An 18,672-nucleotide genomic window follows, 5' to 3' on the forward strand; every position below is an offset into this window, starting at 1 on the left:
TCTTTATTTCCATCCACAAGATCAAATCACAAAGAAGGCGCCTGTTAAAAAATGAGAAAAAAACCCGCAATTTTTTTCCATGTCTTAGCAAATTGCATTGAAGGTAATAAATCTTTTTTAAACCATAGTGAGCATGTCACAAAAGGCCATCTTTGTTGATATGTTAAATAATCTATTTAGAAATGCTTTTATTTGTAAGCTTCTATGGATTGTAAACTGGTTAAATAGACTGGAAATAGTGGAAGAGATGGAAGCTTTAGATGGACCACTATTGGCAGCATTTTGTCAGAGGTTAAGAAAAGATTAAAGATGTGCACCAATGTCTTGCAATAAATTACTCTTCCAATATGAAAAACATCTGATACAGTTCACTTGCTTTTCTAGGACCTTTATCATTCTTAGTGTAGGTAAGATTGTTTAGAACTTTAGTGAGAGTGACCTTCAAGCAAAACTTTTGGCTCATAATAAGGTCTCAGCATCCCATGTCAGGAGACTGACAATGAATGGAAAAGTATGTGAGAGTAGTCAGGATAGAAGAAAAGCAACCCCCTATGTAATGTTCTGCTAGCAGTATGTTAAAGAAAGAAGTATTTGAGTGGCTGGAGAAGGAAGGGAAAATTGTATAGTCTTCAGGGATTTTGTTAATTTCAGACCAATAAGTCCTGTGGTTCTTAAGACCGGAGTGTACTTGGTGCAATAATAGGAGAACTTTGTCAGCCTGGCTGCAGTTCTACAGAAGCATTACACAGATCAGCATTCATTCATTCATTCATTCATTCATTCATTCATTCATTCATTCATTCATTCAGTTCCTTTGCTTTAGAACACTATTCCATTTTTTACTTCACCATAGGCACCTAGGATCCCTTACCCATCCAGTTGTCAGGAGAACATTTTTTTTTCTTACTCTGTAAAAAGGGCATCTTTTAGCTTCTAGAAAGCCATGTTAGCAATAGTGACCAACAGAAGGCTCTGCCAGTCTAACCAAGAGAGCCTGATGAGTAGGGTTGTTCCTTCTAGAATAATAAAAGCCTTACTGCACTTGAATTGTTTTTAGTGCTATTTTAACTGCTTTTCTGTAAAAAAAAAAAAATTCTAAGCTTGTTTCCTGCCTTTCCTGTAACTAGTCTAGTCCAGATACAGATTTGATGTATCCAGGACTGTTTGTAAGCTTCTGAGCCCCCCAAGCCTTTCTGTGTTGGAGGGAAGCCTTCTAGCACTAGGTAGCCTATCTAACACAAAAGGAGTGGTTTCTGGCCCAGAAATTGTAGTTTATTGGATGTTTATGCAGTTTTGTTCCATCTCTTTCAACTTTCTGGTTTAAAAGCCCATGTTTGTGCTTTTTCCAATTTTTCTGTAACTAGTCTAGTCCAGATACAGATTTGCTGTATCCAGGACTGTATGTAAGCTTCTGAGCCCCCCCAAGCCTTTCTGTGTTGGAGGGAAGCCTTCTAGCTTATCAGTGGGAGTGGCAAGCACTAGATAGCCTATCTACCACAAGAGGAGTGGTTTCTGGTCCAGAAATTGTAGTTTATTTGCCATTTGGGCAGGTTTTCCATCTGTTTCAACTTTCTGGTTTAAAAGCCTACGTTTGCACTTGTTTCCCATCTTTCCTGTAACTAGTCTAGTCCAGATGCAGATTTTCTGTATCCAGGACTGTTTGTAAGCTTATGAGCGGTGGCAAAGTCGGCTCTTCAAATTTTCCTTTAGATCTGCTTGTTCTCTCCTCTCCTGCACTTTTACTAGTTTATTAGTCTAGCATTTTACCAGACTTCTTGTAGCAATTATTGAAGCACACAAAAGTTCTACCAGCATTAAATGTTCTACAAGGAAACAGCTCCAGTACTTATTAATGTCCACCCATCCAGGCATATCCAAATGTCAGTTCCCTATGCTTTCTCCTATTAACCTGGTGAACTTGGGCATCCTAAGGCAATGTAGGATCTGCCTAATGTTCACTGACAGCCCACTCCTCTTACCTCCCAACACTCAGATTTGCAAGAGATGCACGTATATATCTAAACTGGAAGCCACGCACTCTCCATCCAAGACTGGAATAGCAACTCAAGAGGAGAAGGTCAACACTTGCACCACACCACATGGAACACACAGTCCTCCAGAACACACACCAGCACTGCCTTCACATAAAAACACAAACCACACACCCACCTTTGCTGAGTCTCTCAATAGAAATCTACCCAAACAGCAGAGACCTTCAAGGCAGAAATGTACTCAACCACCACAACACAACACTAATCACAAGACACATAACTCTCCTAAACAGTGTGCCACTCAAACAAAGTCCCTAAGGCAAAACCGCATGCCCAACACATGAGGTGACTCAATAGTGAGGCACACTGATGTCCCACTCACTAGGGTGGAGAAAGTAACAGTCAGCTGCCTGTCAGGTGCCAGGATCCACCACATAATGCATGCACTCAAGTGCCTCAACAACAGGTGCAAATATTACTCTGTCATTGTACATGTGGGTGTGAATGACCTGAGACATACCTCCCTGGACTTCATGAAAAGAGACATGGAGGAGCTCTCAGATTATGTAGCCCAGGCCCTGAGCAGCATCCTACCATCACCCAGAATGATACCACAGTACAAGCAGAAAATGATTAAGTTTAACAATTGGCTAAGTTTCTGGTGTCATTCTAAGGGGATCCAGTATCTGTCTGCATGGGATGACATGATTGACAGACCTCAATGCTTTCTCAGAGATAGCCTACATTTGTCACCCCTGGGCTTCCAGATACTGACCAAGGCTCTTGCCAACCCTATTGTGCCTTTTTTAGGTGGTTTTTCAAAGACCAAATTACCACCGTAACAGCTACAAACAAATGCAATCTGAGGGTCATACTACTCAACGCTAGAAGTCTAAATCTCAAAATGCACTCACTCGGAGCACTCCTTAAAATGGAGAACATTGACATTTGTATTGTAACAGAGACCTGGTTAAAGGCAGCAGAAAGTACCCCTGCACTACCAGGCTATAACTCATTCCACACCTTTTGACCCCAAAACTTGGACCAAAGCTCCAAAGGTGGTGATGTTTCCATATTCATAAAGGATGCACACACCTCCAAACTGGTAGCGCAACATAACGGATATGAGATACTTCAGGTGCAGCTAACATTAGGTAAGACACCGATTCAGGTCGTAACCTGCTATAGGTCCCCAACCATGTTCCAAGATTCACACTCCATGTTCCTAAGCACCCTGGAGAATATTAGGGTCCAACGTAACATTCTCATACTGGGCGACTTCAAATACCCCCTCCATTAACTGGGAAAACTACTCATGTACCAATACACTTGCCCAACGTTTCCTGGAATTCATTAATTCCATTGCCCTGGACCAGCTCATTTTTACCCCCACTAGAGGTAGCAACATCCTTGACCTGGTCATTACTAACACGGGCAACCGTTGCTCTGCACCAATAGTCAACTCCTCCCTGGTTAGATCCAACCACAGACTAATCACCTTGGAAATCCACATTCCCTCCTCTTGCAAAGGTAACCACTATGAAAAACTTCTCCAAAGCTAACTTAGGGATCCTAAAAACAGAGGTGGCTAACTTCACGGCATCTATGCAAATGGAGAATAGTTGCATGACCCTCAAATCATACACCAATGCACTGTACTAACACGTACACAAATGCATGGATCTTGCCATTCCCAATAGAACCAAGATGCCCTCCTCCAAAAAAAGTAAGCCAGTCTGGTGGTCCCCTACCTTAAACAAACTCTACAACAGAAGGAGAAAACTGATGCAGAATAAGGTGAAGTCCCAAGACTGGAAAAACTTCCTTATCAGCCTCGACAAAAAGTTCAGATCCCTCATCAAATCCTCTAAAGCTAGCTACGAAAACAGAATTGCAGCAGATAATAAAGACAACCACAAGGCCTTCTATAGTTATATAAAAAATCTCCACGGCAATACCAAGATTTGCTCTGAGCTACTGCACAATGGTACCTCCTATACTGAGCCAACAGATATTGCCAATATACTGGCCGACAGATTCAGTGCCAGCTTTACCCCCCCAAGGACCAATCACAATGCCAGTAGATTGCCAAGCACCCAGTATTACTGCTGCACAGGTTAAAACAGCACTGTCCAAGGCCATGAATACAGCTTCTATGGGACCTGACAATATCCCTGGCTGTGTTCTACATGAACTACAGAGCGAACTGGCACCTCACCCATGCACCCTTTTCAATCACAGCCTCACCTTGGGCTTTGTCCCTACAGAATGGCACACTGCTACAGTCATCCCTCTCCACAAAGAAGGAGAGACTACAGACCCTGGGAACTATCACCCCATTAGCCTGACAAGTCTGATATACAAAGCTATAATGTATCATCATGGATCTAATAAACAAGGATATAAGGAATCGCCAAACTCTGGATCCCACACAGCTTGGTTTTGTGAAGGGTAGATCATGCCTGCTTAACCTGGTCGACTTCTACTTCAGAGCTGTGGATGAAGGCAAGGTGGTTCATACAGCCTACCTTGATCTGGCTAAGGCCTTTGATACCATTCACCACTCAGGAATCATAGAAAAACTCACTAAGCTAGGTATCAACCCCTATATCACTAGGTGGGTTGCAAACTGGCTCACAGATAGAACCCGCAGTGTGAAAGTAGCTGACTTCAAGTCAGACTGTTGACCAGTCACGAGAGGAGTCCTGGAGTCCTGCAGGGTTTGGTCCTGGGTCCTCTCCTGTTTTGTGTCTACTCTGAAGTCCAGGCCAACATGAAGGGACCCTGGCTGACAAAGTTCAGAGACGATTGCAAGTTGGGAGTTATTATTAACTCCCCAAGTAATGTCGACATCCTACAGAAAGGTCTCACTGAGACCAACAACTGGTGTCAGAACCATGGCCTTAAGCTCAATGCCAAAAAATATGTCATCACCCCCTTTGGGAAAAATCTGGTTTCCATGAATTACCACATCGATGGTAGTCCACTGAACACAGAAAGCGTTATAAGAGATCTGAGAACAAAGGTTGACAGCAACATCTCTTTTGACCACCACATTGCCACTGTGGTCAGAAAGTCCTTCTATGTGGAACATCTCATTACTAAGGGTTTTGCATCCAGGAAGAAAGAGGTCATTGTCTCCCTCTACTCTTCCCTCATTAGGACAGTCATTGAGTACAATGCCCCATTTGGCATGCACCTCACTAGACACTTGCAACAACTGGAGAGGCCACAAAAGTACCTCACAAAGAGGATCCTAGGCCTTAAACACTTGTCCTGTATGGAAAGACTAAAAAAACTCCAACTATTCTCTGTCTCATATCACCTACTTAGAGGCGATCTCTGCTTGACTTACAAAGCCATGTCTGACCCAGCACTGTTAGAAATGCTACAGCTAAAGAAATCCCAATCCCTCCACACCAAACACTCCAGAGACCTCAACCTCATTGCCACAATCAACAGAACATGCTGGAGGGAGAGCTTCCTAACCCAGAGAATGCCCATGCTGTGGAACATAATTCCCATACATGTCAAGCAGAGCATCTTACTGGCCCTCTTCAAGAGCAATATTGATGTGTGGATGGGAAATAGAAAATTCACCCCGGGGATCAATCCAGTCGCTCTACTTAACAGAGGCACTGGGAACTAAGATTGGGTGGCACGATGCTAGGGCAATCCTATGGACTAGGCTTGTAAAGGCTCCATGGCCATTAACCTAGTACACACCTATGAACCTAAGTCTGCAAAGGGCCAATAAGTCCATACATGGCAATGCTCACCAATAAGGCTGAGATAAATAACTGTTTTATAGCCTCTAGCTGAATTGTTTGTAAGAATAATATAAAAAAAAATTAATCATTATTATACTTAAGAATATTTTTCTGCTAAACTGCTTACTGAGTAAGGTCATGGAAAGGAAATGTTACATTTCACTGAGTCTATCACAGATCACATCACTGAATTTCAAAAATGAAAAAAATGCATTAGTGGCTCTATTTGAATTGTGAAGGCAAGTCCCTCACAAATCCATGCATGGAGCTCTCTTCCCTGCATCTCCTTGCTAAATATAATGCCCTCTGTGGTTGCACAGCCTTGACAGAAGTTTATATCATTCAATGAAATGGTCTAGCAATACACTTTGACTCAAAAAACTGTATAGTTACATCATGGAGTAAAATGTATTGGTTACATTTTGGTAGCTGATGCCTCATCCTCATGAGGTTATAGGAAGCCAGCAGTATAGAGTTGTTGTTTCTAATTAGTGGATACAGAATATCACCAAGCAATCATATTGTGGCAGTTGTTGGAATATGGACGCCTGCATACATCTGAAAAGCGCCTCCTGTAAAAGCTGCATCACTAACCAATCAGAAGTACCCGTGTTCACTGGTACTTTTAAGAGTTAGTACTATAAAGATGAGTTTGTTGTCTAAATGCATAATACGTACACCAAGCCTGTTATCAGGTCTGTTCATTTCTAAGACTGTAAAAATTACTCTTAGTGAAATATGATAGGGTGCAAACCAATCTAAGGAAGGATCCAGAAAAAAATATTTACATTTGGGAGTTTATGAGGCAGCTAAGAATCTAAAAGAACTAACCTACTGGTAAATCTACCCTTAGAATGTGAACACAGAATCAAGCTCTTAAATCTACTAGGCGGAGAGATATGAGGAGGAAGAAAAAAAGTAAGTAGCAGAAAACTTGAACAGGGTTTATCTGAGGGGAACCTGTGACAAGTAGGAAATAATCAAAGAAAACAGGGACAGGTAAAACCAAGAAACTAATGTGGTGCCCTTTTGCATAAACTGAAAGTTCACCAGAAAAAAAAGCTGAAAACCAGACCAAGAGGCAGAACAGTAAAATAAAAAAATGTCTTCAAATAAGGGGAAATGGCCAAGATATTATGAATACCTTGATATGAATACAGATACCTTGATTTAGTAAATAAACTTGGTGTTTCTCCTACTGTTATTGGAAAGAGGGGAAATAATTTAAAATGTTATTAAAACGTAAATGTTCTAGTAACATAGAACTGGTACTTGTGTTAGTGAGCATGGAACCTACACTTGTGAAGTTTGTAGGTGGTGGCCATTTTGTTTATCAGGGACTGTAGTTTTGTGGTAAATGGTAGATTTAACTGTAAATGTACTGGTGTGATGTATTGTGACACCTGTACTTCTTGTAGGACATTTTAGTTTGTGGACAAAAGAAAGAGGAAACTGAATAAAAAGAATTAGTGAGCTCTGTGCAAAGAAATCTAAAAAATGCATGATATAAGCATTTGGTTTCCTGCAGAAATTGTAAATTTTTCATTTTTTATTCTTGGCAGTATTATATACACAAGAAGGAGGATATTGACAATGAACCATAAATCTTTAACAGTGTTGGCAGATAAATTGACATGCAACCCTCCTGGTCCTAGTGAATCTTTGAACATTAAATTGGTTGAATAAGTTTCTATGCTGCTTTCAGAACATGTTTACTACTATTTTTACCATGATTAAAACGTTTAAATGTGCCTAAATTCTTTTTGTTACATTTGTTTGGGCAGAAGTCACATGATAAAGGAATTTGTTACAAATGTGTTAATTTTAAATGGCATCTCATTTAGGATGATTTCTTTCTTGGTTGATAAAAGCATTTCACTGTTTAACAGACAGTTAAAAATCAATTGGATGAGTATGCAAACATCGAACTAATGACTTCTAAATAACCTACATTAAATACAACATTAATAAATATCATAAAAGCAATAAATACATATCTTTTCTATGCCTGCTATGTCTATATATTTGTCAAGCAACAATATAAATTAATTAAGCAATAATCGATGATGTGGTGTGGTATATTGAAGATTTACCTACGGTTGGTGTGGTTTAATCACATGGGCAAAGCCCGAATGATTAAATAAAGCCAGCCGTGGGTAAATTTTAATATACCACAATCACGGAGTCGGTTATTGCTATTATACAATGACATTATTTAAGAAAACAAATACTTTTCTTAAATAATGTCTTTGTATAACGGTGCATTACTGTTCTTCCGCTGGTTGTGGTACACTGCTTCCTTGTTTTGATGTACTGAGCATGCATATGGGACTTGCGTCCCAAGCATACCCAGTACATCAATGCTTTGAAACAGAAGCAACGGAGAAAATAAAGTCTCCGTTGCTCTGTTTTTTTTTCTTTCTTTTTTTTTTTTTTAATTTGTTAAAAAAAAATGTTTTGAGCACTTTATACCAATGGAAAAAAGTCCGGGTGACCAGACCTTTTTCCGTTGGTATATTGTGGGATTTACAACTGGCACTCTGGCCAATCAGCATGCACATTTTGGAATATTAATGGGGGGCATGTATAATTACTATTTAATCATTGTTCTGCCTTAAATCTCTACCTCACCACTTCATGCTCAGTTAACTTGTCTTTGCACATAAAATGAAATATAAATCATTATCCTGCCCAGTAACGGGCACCATTCTTAAACATTACCTTCCAAACCTCCCACTTTGATTTTCTTTACAACATCTCCATGAAATATACAAACAAAAAAAAAAATCCACAGGTCATAGCCTATACTGTAACCCAGTTGCAAAATTCTGGAATACAAAACCTATTGCTAGTAGATCAATACCTGTGTTCAAACAATCTTTAAGAGGCTTCCACCTCAACACCTGGCTATGTGCTTGTCTCACTCCTGGCTAACATTATCCAGCATTTTTTATTCCCTCCTTCCCCTGCTATTCTTCTCCTTATCCTCTACCTCCTCATATTCTTCCATCACCTCTTCTACTGCTCCCTATTAACATCACTTTCTGACCTTCCCCTCATCTGTATTATTTCTTATCTATATTTTCTCCCTTCTAGACATGACTTACCTGTTATTTCTAATAATAGTATTGGATTTTATTTCTAATACCCACTTGAATACTTTTACATCACCTGTACTCACTTTTGAACATAGATTCTTTTATTATCTGTATATTGTGTCCTAACTGTATTATTTCACTGTCATGTTAAATGTACTATAATTTTATCATTTCTCATTATCATCATTACCATTTAGTAATTGTTATTATCATCATGTTAACAATTGTATTAGGTTTATGAGGCTTTTTTCCAAAAGGCCTCTGCTGAAAATGGGATCGTTGCCTAGTAGGACTTTCCTGGTAAATAAATACATTACATTTCATACATATTCCACATATATGTAATATGTATAAATAAATCAAGATATATATATATATATATATATATATATATATATATATATATATATATATATATATCCTAACAGAGAAAGCATCGGTTTCAATTAGTTGTTTAACCACTGTGGCTGTGTTGTCCTGAACTAAAATGTATTTTTAACTTGCATATAACAAAAAACTGTAATTCCATCACCATTATGGTCTTAGTTAAAAAGACAGTTACAGGACTAGGGGGTATATCTTTCTTATACATTTCAAGTGTTCCAGTATGCATACTCTGATTTTTGCTACTGGCTGGCACTATATAAAAATAAGCACATTTTTAGAAGTATGCTGCATTAGCTGCTTAACACTGATGATGAATCAGATGTTTCATCGCCATCCCTTTCCCTACATGCTCTAAGTCATTGCTTCAAAAAGAGCAAATTGTGCACTCAGTATATGCCTTCTCTTTTTGAACTATAGGGCATCTACTGAAAAAAGGGTATACTACCCTGTTGTGCTGGTTATGAGAATTTTAAAAAGAGTACCTGGGACACTCTGGAATTTATTTTTGAAGTACTGCCTCTGATAAGAACATACAGCAATATTTTTAAATAAGTGAACCACCTTATATACCTGATGGCTATATTTAGCTACAAAAAAAAAATATATATATATATATATATATATATATATATATATATATATATATATATATTGTCAAATATTATCATGAGAATACCTTGTACATACTTCATAAAGTATTTGAAATTATGCCATGTCCAAATAGACATCTATGAAATCCCCTTCATGCAATGTCCCAAAATGTATGAATCTGGTAATGTTTTTCACTTGGAAGCAACTCAGCATTGCCCCTTTAGCAACTAGTTTAATTACAAAATACTTCTGTTGTTACAAATACTATAACGCCAACCATTCAGTTTTGATCAGATTAAAAAAATGAGATGACAAAAAGAAAGCCAGAAAGAAAGAATGACAATAAAGGCAAATTCTAAACTCTTGAAATGTGCTGTGTGCTACTAAATCAATTTATGACAATGTACATTTATTTTTAACTCCACTAGCACCTTTAAGTACTTTTATGTGCAGGAAAAAATTTAATACAATTTTCTCATCAGACGCCACAAGTCAGAAAAAAATCTATAAACTTATTTAAAAGGGTCTCATCTGCTAGAGTTAGTAACTGACCAATTAAATTGATGGCAGTCAAATTACTTTCCTTGTGCAGTCTGTATCACTTTGCCGGGCATCTAGCATTTGAATACAAATACTATTTGGAGACCTCCCCTGCCATTTCCATGCAGGTCACAGATCCTATTGGGGTTTCTCCTTGTTGAAGGCCACAGCAGCCTTCATCTCTACATTCTTTTTTTTCCCCTCAAAAATGTTTTATTTTTCAAATACAGTTGAATAAATTCCATAGTATTTGTATATAACATCTTAATAACTATGTACACTATTTCGATCAGCCTGATACAATAACAGAGCTCAATATATACAATTACTTTAGAGGTATAACAATCCAGTTATCAGAGTGTATCTGTTCAGTTATTGTAAGGTGTCAATCAACGATAAGACTTTTTTCTATGGATTGTTCATAAATGGCTTAGGATGAATCCTTAATTCTTTCATTTTAATTTCCAACAGTGCTGTGGTCTTCAGTAGGCTGTAGAAGTCTTCCAAAGTCAGTATTGTGTTTGCATTCCATCTTCTTGTTATACACTTCCTTGAGATTGCAAGTATTGTCCATAGTAGATACATATTTGACTCATTCAAATGAGGACCTTCGTACACATTTAATAATACTAGAGCTTTAGATAGGTTAAATGATTCATTAAATAAAGCTTGTAAAAAGTTTTTAATACCATTCCAAAATGGCTTAATTTTAACACAGTTGAAAAAAATGTGATTCCAATCTGCATTGTGTATTTGCTCACACCTCCAACATATTCCCTTTGTGGAAGAATTAATTTTAGCAATTCTATTTGGAGTTAAGAATGCTCTGTGCAAGCATTTCCAATTAAAAACTTTCCAGTGTTGTGTAAAGGTGTAAAGGATGTATATTTTATTGATAATAAAATATTTGATTTAATTTCTTTGGTTAGCTGTAATAAGTGTCCTTTTGTTATATAATTCCAATATGATAATTTGGGTGTTGTTTTATAATTTATCAATATCTTGTAAAATTTCTAAATACTATTTCCCATGTCATAATCATTGTATATGATTTCATATAGGTATTTCGTAAGTTTAGGCATTTCTTTAAATGAAGAATTACTATTTATTCTGCATAAATCTTGTGAATACGTCAGAAGGCTTTGCATAGTTAGCCAATCTTGTCGTGAAATTTTGTATGTTGTTTCTATTGTTTGCATATCCAGAACTTTTAGTTCTTTGATACATTGAAACCAACAAACAAATCCTTTCTGTTCCCAGGAATTAATAATTTCCCTGTATATTTTATACTATGAATGATATTAAAAGATCAATCCAGATTTTTGAATCTATATTTGTATATAGGGCGGCGCAGAGGTGCAGTGGTTAATGTTGTCATCTCACAGCAAGAGGTTCTCCGGTTCGATTCTCGGCTGGGGTGCCTTCTGTGTGGAGTTTGCATGTTCTCCCTGTGTTCACGTGGGTTTCCTCCTGGTACTCCGGTTTCCTGCCACATTCCAAAGACATGCATCTGGAGCATTTCTCCCCGGGCCTCCGCTGAAAACAGGCTCTGTGGAACCTAGTCGGACTTTCCCGGTAAACAAATGATAAATAAATAAATAAATAAATAAATAAGTATTAATAATTTTCCTAAATGAGTCAATGTAATAATTAATCATACAAGTTTTAGTGGGCTTAGTTATGTTATATTGCATACTAATACATATGTGCCATGGCAAATTGTTTTTATCTCTTATTTGAATTTTTTTATAAATCAAATTCATTTATTAATATTACAGCTAGCAATTCTTTCCAATTTGCAGAATAATTTGGACTTATCCAATCGGAGATTGTTTTAGATATTGATGCTTTTATATATGTTTCTATATCAGCAAAGTTTAATCCTCCCTGTTTCCATGGTCTGATATGATGTATTAAAACTATTCTGTTTCTTTTGGGAAACCATAAAAATTTTATTAGGCATGAGTTTATTTCTTTGAATATATTCCTTTTTGGTAACAGTTGTATTGCCAAAGCTATATATAGAATCTTGGGTAGTAAAACCAGTTTTATTAACTGTAGTCTATCTTCAAATGTTAATATTATTTTGTTCCACTTTTCCACAGAGATTTTAATTCTATTGATGATATTATTGTAGTTTTTTTAGACTAATTCATTATTACTGCTGCATAGCTCAATTCCTAGGTATTTTAAGGTAGATTCTTGTTTCCCTATAATGTGATTACCCTTTGACTGCAATTCTTTTTTTTTTATTTAAAAATAAAAATTTTGATTTTGGTTTATTGAAATTGAGTCCTGAAGTCCTGTACAATGTGTCAATTAAAATAGCTAATTCTTCTAATGTCTCTTTTGTATTGATAATGTTAATAATATGTCATCAGTAAAGAGCATTACTTTAGAATTGTATTGTTCATAAACATCTACTCCTTTGATTTTTGTATTGTTATGTATTGAATCTGCCAATATTTCAATAGCCAAAGCAAATAGAATCTGTGACATGGGACATCCTTGTTTAGTACCATTTGTTATATGTATAGATTTAGAGGTGAAAGGACCTAGCTTAACATATGCTACATTATTTGTATATATATTCTTTAGTAGATGAACAAAGGAATGAGGAAATTCAAATAACACCAGAATTTTGAATAAATAGTCCCAATTTAGGGAATCAAAGGCTTTCTTTATATCTAAGCCAATTATGAGCATTTTGTTATTTTCTTTATTAACATAATCTATAAGAGAAATTATCCTTTTAATATTGTCATGTGTATGTCTATGATATATAAATCAAGTTTGATCATTATTTATTGTTGTGGATAGTGGTATTTTCATTTTGTTAGTTAATATTGTCATAAATATCTTATAGTCATTATTTAATAATGATATAGGTCTATATGAGGTACAGAGGTTTTGGGATGTGTTTTCCTTTAGGATTGGTGTGATTAAGGAATATCTCCAAGAGGGTGATATTAAAGCTTGTGACTGAATTTCTAATATAGTTTTATGGAAGAGGGATAGTATCTTTGAAGGAAAAAGTTTATATATTTCCATAATTATGCCATCTATACCTGGAGCTTTATCATTTTCTTTGAAGGAAAAAGTTTATATATTTCCATAATTATGCCATCTATACCTGGAGCTTTATCATTTTTACCCTCTTTTATTGTATATGTAATTTCTTTGTAGGATATTGATGCTTGCAGATCTAGTTTTAATTTTCTCGTATTTTTTTATATTAGAACATTTCTCAACTAGATTTAATTGATCGATATGTGTATTTTCTTTTTGGAAATATTCCATGTAGTGATTTCTATAGGCATCCAGAATGTCACCTATATCCGAAACATTTTCCCTTTCTTTTCATGGAAGATACTTTTAATGTTATTAGCTTTTGACTGTATTTTGATTCTTGTGGATAAATTATGTAGATATTTGGGAGAAGTGGCCAAGGTATTAATTTTTAGTTTTTCTAAAGCTAAATTAGTTTTATGTGTTAGAATTTTGTTATATTTATTGTTTAATACTTCTACTTTCTTTTTCATCTCCAAATGATTTTGATTTTTTTCAGCTTTTACTGACAAAAGTTTGGATTGTAGATTTAATAATTCAGAATCCCATTATCTGATTTTTTTATACCAAGTTAGGGTTTTACCATATATTTAAGTTTTTAATGAGTTCCATATCATTATTTTATTTATCTCTATGATGTAATTAATATCTAAGAAGAACTGTAATTCAGATAATAACCAGGGTTTGAAGTCTTTAATTTTAGTTATATATGCTAGAATTCTAGAGTTAAAGATTAATGGTTTGTACCCATTTGATGTTTTAGTATCAATGAATTGTGGTCTGAAAAGGGACAGGGAGTGATTGAGAAATTAATGATTTTAGAGTGGAAGTCATGGGCAGCAAATATTTTATCTATTCTAGTTTGGGTACCAAATATCTGATCTTGATGGGAAAACAACAAAGATTTATCTTCTTTAATTTTGAAAGTTATCTACAAAATGAAATGATTCTACCCACTTGTTTAAAGTTTTTGATACAGCAGATGTACACAGTGGTCTTTTATTTGTAGTTTCAGAAATATCAAATATACAGTTAAAATATCCTCCTAATACTAAGTTGCCTTTATAATTATTGGAGATGAAATCCAAGTGTTTTTAACAGTCCCTGATCCAATGCCTGAGAACCAATATAGATTGGCTAATGTCCATATTCTGTTATTATATGTAACTATTACTAATGCCATAACACCTTCTTTATCTTCATACTTATAAAATGATTTGTGGGTTAATCACATTTGTTTTCCATAAAATTGTTACCACTTTTGTCTTTGTCTTATAAGTGGATTGCAACAATATCATATATTCCTTAGGATTCCATTTGTAATTGTCATTTGTTCTGAAATGAGTTTCTTGAAGGAAGACAATTTGTGCTTTGTTCAATTTTAAATATTTCAGTAGATTTGATCTCTCGCTAGGATTGTTTAAACCATTCGTATTTGAAGGTAATAAAGTTAAATCCATCTTAGGTTCATAGGTAGGTACTAGGCTATTGGCCCTAGGGCCTATATAAGCCTAGCCAAAAAGGTACCCTGGCTTTTACCATCCAAGAAAATTATTTTTCTGTGCCCCTGTTGAGCAGAGCCCCAGAGGTGATCCCTGGGGTGAATTTCCTATTTACCATCCAATCATCAAGATGTTTCTTGAAGAGTGCTAATGAGGAGCTTTGTTTGATATAGATAAGGTAGTTTGTTCCAGAGTATGGGAAGTCTCTGGGACAGGAATCTATCCCTCCAGTATGTTCTGTTTATTGTGGTGACAAGGTTTAGCTCCCTAGAGCATGTAGCTCGGAGGGATTGGGATTTCTTTAAGTGGAGCATGTCCAACAGCTCTGGGTTTGACATAGCTTTATATGTTAGGCAGAGATCACCTCTGAGTAGGCGATATGCAACAGAGTAAAGATGGGTTTTTTTGAGACGGTCTGCATAGGGCATCTGTTTGAGGCCGGTAATCCCTTTGTGAGGTATTTCTGCGGCCTTTCCAGTTGTTGTAGATGTCTTGTGAGGTACATAACAAAAGGGGCATTGTACTTTATAATGGATCTAATGAGTGATGAGTAGAGGGGAACAATGACCTCTTTTTTCCTGGATGAGAAACCTTTTGTGATGAGGTGTGCCATGTAGAAGGATTTTCTGACTACTGTGGTGATGTGATTATCAAAGGATAGACTATTGTCCACCTGTGTTCCAAGGTCTCTTATCATACTGTTGGTGTTAAGTAGACTACCACCTATGTGGTAGCTCATGGGTGCAGAATTTTTACCAAAGGGGATGACAATGCACTTTTTGGACTTGAGCTTGAGGCCATGGCTTTGACACCATGCTTCTGACTCAGTGAGGCCCTTTTGTAGGATGTCCACATTGTTAGGAGTTTCGATTATGGCTCCTAGTTTGCAGTCATCTGTGAACTTCATTAACCAAAGACCTTCTGTGTCAGCCTTTACTTCAGAAAAGTAGATACCAAACAGGAGAGGACCCAGGACTGAACCCTGTGGTACTCCACTTGTCACCAGTCTGAAGTCGGATTTGGAGTCTGCTACTTTCACAGTGTGGGTTCTGTCAGTGAGCCAGTTGGCAACCCATCTTATGATATAAGGATTTATAACTAGTTTAGTGAGTTTAACTATAATTCCAGAGTGGGGAATGGTGTCAAAAGCCTTGGCGAGATCTAGATTGGCTGTGTGAACCCCCTTACCCTCATCTATGGCTTTGGTGACTGCTTCAAAGAAGTCTATCAGGTTTAGGAGACATGATCTGCCTTTTACAAACCCGAACTGGGTGGGGTACAGAGTTTGGAGATTACCAATGTCTTTGTTGCAGACCAAGCTCATTAGGCTAATGGGCCGGTAGTTCCCGGGGTCCGTGGTGGCTCCCCCTGTGTGGAGTGGGATAACCATCGCTGTGTGCCATTTAGTGGGCACAAAGCCTGAGGTGAGGCTATGATTGAACATGGTGCTTAGGTGGGGATGTCAGTTCATTCTGTAGTTCATGTAGAACGCAGCCTGGGATGTTGTCAGGTCCCATGGATGCTGTGTTCTTGGCTTTGGAGAGTGTGGTTTTTACCTGTGCAGCCATGATTACAGGGACTTTGCATTCTTCCGATATAGAGATGGGCCCTTTAGGGGGTGAGAGAAGGATAACATTAGCACTGAACCTATCTGCCAGGATGTTGGCAATATCAGTTGGTTTTGTATATTTAGTGCCATTGTGCCGTAACTCAGAGCAGATCTGAGTGTTGCCATTGAGATTCTTGACATAGCTATAGAATGCTTTGCGGTTGTCTTTACAATCAGTGGCAATTTAGTTTTCCTAACTAGCTTTGGAGGATTTTATGAAGGATCTAAGCTTCTTACTGTAGCTGACCAGGAGTTCCTCCAATCATGGGATTTTACTCTTTTTTGCAAAAGTTTCTTTCTTCTGTTGTAGAGTTTGTTTATGGCAGGGGACCACCAGATTGGCTTCTTTTTTTTGAAGGATAGCATCTTGGTTCTGTGGGATAGCACGATCCATGCACTCGTGTAAGTGCTTATAAAGTGTATTTGTGTAGGATTCAGCAGTTGTACCTCTATTGTCCGTCTACATGGGTGTCGTGAAGTTTGCCACTTCTGTCTTAAGAAGCGTGAAGTTGGCTTTGGAGAAATTTTTTACGGTGGTTTCCCTAATGAAGGCTGGAGGTGGGATGTGGATGTCTAGGGTGATTAGCTTGTGGATGGATGTGACCAACGAGGAACTGACCTCTGGTGTGGAACACCGGTCGCCCATGTTGGTAATGACCAGGTCTAGGATATTGCTGCCCCTGGTGGGGGTGTGTATAAGTTGATCCAAGGCATTGGAATTTATGAATTCCAGAAAACGTTGAGCAAAAGAGTTGGTACATGAGTAGTTTTCCCAGTTAATGGTGGGGTAGTTGAAATCGCCCATTATGAGGGTATTGGGTTAGATTATTTAGACTATGTATTTTTTGTTTTATTGTGGCTATTGAACATTTTCATCTGATAACTATAAAGTATATGTTTGAGCTTTTAAAGGAAATTATCAGTTTTATACTTTGAGTGTTTACCAATAAAGTAATGTTTTGGTCAGGCATACTCTCACAGTAAGACACTGTCTGGTTCGATTCTCAGCTAGAGCATCTTCTGCATGGAGACATAAGTGAATGGGCGTACCTTCGTTGAAGGTTGTGCATCAGGCCTGGCAAGCCGGTATGTAAAAATCAACTGCCAATCATTAGCGGACCGGAGTTCCGCTGTGGTGACCCCTAACTGGGAAAAGCCGAAAGACACAAAAAAAATACTAAAAATGTTTTTGTGAAATAACAAATTTAAGCTAATAAATGTTAACATAACTAAGATCTGCACTAGCCATGGATTGAAAATCATTCCTAATCTGATGGATAAACCTAAGTCCATCAGATTATCACTCATACCTTGACAATCCAGAACATCTGAGCTCCATAAATTGAATTATCATATGGAAAATATTTGTAATAGGAATAAGCAATATTTATATTATTTTGAACAGATATATTACTATTGTAGATTAGACAGGATTCTAATACAATATAAATGTCTACTTATTGTATAAGCACTTATTATTTACATGAAAGACAGATGACAATCAATACAATCATAGTAAAGTAGGATGTATCATATATATGAAATCTCAGTAAAAATATTATAGCACACAGTTATTTAACATATTCACCCTTATTGATGAAGTCTAACTTATTACTTAATATAAACAGATGGTAATAATATTTACACCTAATGTTTATAATGCAATGTATTTTACTAGATATATCAGAATTTATATTTCATTGTTTGCCAGCATTTAAGTAATCACTTTGTTTGTTGCTAACTTACTTAAAGCATCAAGTTTGTTTTATGTAAACATTGATGAAAGTTAGTGCATTTTAATTATCAGTGCATCCCTCTTCCCCCCATTTCCTACACATAAGGATTTTCATATCTGTCATTTCTTATTATAAAATGAGTGAAATTATAGGTTAAAATGACCAATGGATGGGAGATCGCAGATACACCCCAGGGGTTACCTCAGTGTCACTGCTCGACAGAGGCACAGCAAAATAATGGGCATAGTTTCTCCAAACTAAAGGGGTGGCGTAAGCCACAAAACTATGGGCTAGGCTTGTAAATGCCCTCGGGCAGATAGCCTAGTATGAACCTATAAACCTATGAACCTATTAAAAACAACAAATTCACGTATTGTGA

The sequence above is a fragment of the Protopterus annectens genome, chromosome 12.part0 (genome assembly GCF_019279795.1).
Source record: "Protopterus annectens isolate FY-2018-M chromosome 12.part0, PAN1.0, whole genome shotgun sequence".
Lineage (NCBI taxonomy): Eukaryota > Metazoa > Chordata > Ceratodontiformes > Protopteridae > Protopterus > Protopterus annectens.